We start from the raw sequence: 3455 nt of genomic DNA on the forward strand, positions 1-3455 counted from the left end.
AATGTTTGATGCTCCTTCCAGATTGCTAATTCTCATTTAAATGAAATGAGAAAATGTAAAACATTAAATGTAGGTTTGTCTATTTTCACTTGATATAGCCAGGGCTTAAAAACACTCAGGGATTGATTATTTTTTTTCCATACCTACCTGACAAACACCCGTTAATTAAAAACAAAACAAAAAATACAAGCAGGAGAGCTGAATAATTGAAGGTGAAGTTATCCTTTATAACCAATGCATTCATACCATGCTTTTTAGTACTTTGCGCTACTACCCTTATTAGCCCATGATACATTAATGCAGTGCTTCTTCAGACTCCCTTATTCCTCCCATCAGTTCAGGCACAGTGATCCATCTCCACATACTCAGCATTCAACCTCCAGCTCTCTGACTTTCAAACCATGTCTTTTACAGACCACTGGGAAGCATTTCACAGAACTCTAGCTGAAAGACACTTATTGTGCAGCTAATAAGGAAGGTTTAAATACCATTAAAATTCTGACTTGTACTTTAAAATGCCATGAAATTCTGAATTAAGACTCTGCCTTGCATTCCAGGTTTCACAATTGCACCAAAGTACTGACAATGGTGTAGTAAGATCACAGGCTGCCTGCAGCAGCTGAATTGTGCAGGCATTTTGGACCACAACAGCTTTTTGCTCAGGCTTCTGGTGGCTGTCTTGGGAGTATGGTCACTATTGAGGCTAGAGAGGAAGGCACTGAGTTTCAGTTTAAGCTCTGGAGTAGTCAGATGGTTTCACTTCAGCCTCTATCAGATTGCTGTCTTTGAAGTCAGAGCAGTTCCCTCCTCAACTGCTTAATTTAGGCTTCAGAATTACACTTGTCTTTAAATTGTCAAATGGTGAGGAAAAAAGTAACATGATAAAATGTTCACTTTTTAAGCTGTCTTTAAAAATTAAGATCATCTTTAAATTGGGAGAAAACACACCTAATATTTTAGACTGTTCTTTTGAATTGCTGAGAAACGATTTGGTGAATAAGTATCATGCTTATATGATGGAACGAAGGATTTTCAGTTGATGCATGGCTGGTGTGGTGGAATCATAAGATCTTATGATCTGCTGTATGGACAGGAGTATATGTTTGAAAATTAAGATTCAAAGAAGCTGCACAAAAAAAATCATGATCAAAAATTGAAAAGCATCAATCCATATGACTGACTGACAATTATAAACATTCCATTTTTCAGGATAGCTGCTTCTTAATTTGTACACAAAAGTCTTCAAAACCATTGTCTCTTTTCTTTATAGGTTTTACAAGTGTAATTAACTAGATATTACATAAATGCTGTTTAAAACTTGACTATGGGGCCAGATGAAGAAATACCAGCATAAGAAAACAAGCCAGATATTACAGTAGAATAGCTTAGAGAACCAACAGCCAGGCTGGAGGGAACTGCACTCACAAGTGTCTGTGCATGATGTAAATCTGGGTTTTGGTGAGGATGGTTTAGTAATCTCCATTGCAGGAGGGTATTACATTTTTAATTGATCCCTAGAAGCCCTATCTGTATCCTTCCCTGAGACAGAAACATTTCCCAAGGTTATTGGCTTTCGATACATCTGGTTAGATGTTCAGAAGAGATAGATTTTTAAATTTTTTTTGCACAAATTGATGTCTATTGATATGACATTAGTCCATCAAGGTTAAAAGTCACTCTGCATTGCCCTACACTTCACATTTGCTGAATCATGACAAGAGGTCTATAATATTCACTCTGGGGCATGTAAAGTGCCTGCTACCCAACCCTTGGATAAATAATTTAAGAAATTGTTGGGAAATCATATCTAATTAGTAGTATCTGCACTCAACAAGTGCCCTTTGATTTAAATTGTATTTGTATTTTGATAGGTATTGATTTTATGAGTAGGAGAGATGAATAATACATTTTATTTCTCCACTGTTCTCAGCAATACTCTGACAGAAATAATAGAGGAACACTCCTGTGATGGAAGCTGCCTCTTTGGGGACCTGCATGCCTTTCCCTAGAAAGCCCATGGGGCAGCTAAAGGCACTCCTAAACTGCATGGAGTGGTCAGATCCCTTTTTCTTCCATTGATTTGCTGCATCACCCTAGACAAATCACTCAGCCTCTCAAAGTCTCTCTTTTTCCATCTGTAAAATGGAAACAGAATGGTGCCTCATCAGCCCACAAATGGCCATGAGACATAAGGAGAAAAGGAAAAGCTACACCCTAGTGGGTATTATTCAAGTCCTGCCTGTCATTCCCACATGAAACATGGGGCCAAGAAAGGAGCCAGCAAACGGGTCTTTCAGTAGACACAGGAGAGTTTTGTTATACATACTAGGACTGACGGTGTGAGCGCACAGCCCTGAGAGCAGCAAGGCAGAGGTGGGCATCACACAGCTCACTTGAGTCCAACAGGGCTGCCTTCTGTCCCCACTGCCAGTGTTAACATTCTGGTTATTTTGGCTACTCACTTCCCTGGGTGAATTGATAAAGCAAGACACGTTTGTTTTTCTTGAGTGGATGCTGATTCCATAGAGTGAGTAGCATGACCACGGTGCGGGTTATACCGTGCAGGCAATGCAGGTAACACACACAGGCCAGTATCTTCTCGAGGCAATAGCTGCTTGGCATGCAGGTACACAAGCCTGCTTGCGTGAGTGACCAGGGGTGAGGAACAGAAGCAGGCAAAAACATATTCAAGATTGAAAACAAATCGGAATATATATAGGTGTTTACAAAGATTGTTTTCCAGCACTCCAGCAGCTATAACAAATGCAGACTCTAAGAGATAACCATAATTATATAAAAGCTTTATTTATTTTTTTACCTAGTATATCAGCTCTGATTAGAAAGGAAAACCAGAGGCTCAACAATGTGACACAATAAAGCATGGCATCAAAGCAAGCATCAAAGTGGCCCCTCGGCTGCCAGCAAACAGTACAGTTGTAAGAAAAAGATAATGAAAGTAACAATAAGCAGAAATAGCAGGGTTTTTTCCACCATAATATAAACACCACAGACATTCTTTTAATACAAAGAAAAGCAGGATCAACAGTGACAGCTTTACATTTGCCAAGTATCATGGGAGGACTGTAAAATACATTCTCCCCAAACCAAGCCAAAGGAGCAGAACGAGCCAAGATGTTCTCCTCAAAACAAAGACATCCTTTTTTATAGGTCTCAGACATTAGTAGGCGCTTTTTTTTTTAAAAATCATCGTCTCTGTCTCACTATAGCTACAGCAAGATGTACTGAAATATGTATTAGTCCCTGTTTAGGCAGGTGAAGTCCACTGCACCAGAATCACTTTATGGTCTTCAAAGAAAAGAAATGATATTTCAGACATTTTATTTGAACACGTACCTTAAAAAAAAAAATTCTCAAGTAAACAACTGGGAGCCAGGGCTGCAAAACTCTGAAGTGGAGGGATTGCTGTCATATGGAAGAGCAAAGAATTCATATGT

The sequence above is a fragment of the Chaetura pelagica genome, unplaced genomic scaffold (genome assembly GCF_000747805.2).
Source record: "Chaetura pelagica isolate M959 unplaced genomic scaffold, ChaPel_1.0 scaffold69, whole genome shotgun sequence".
Classification (NCBI taxonomy): domain Eukaryota; kingdom Metazoa; phylum Chordata; class Aves; order Apodiformes; family Apodidae; genus Chaetura; species Chaetura pelagica.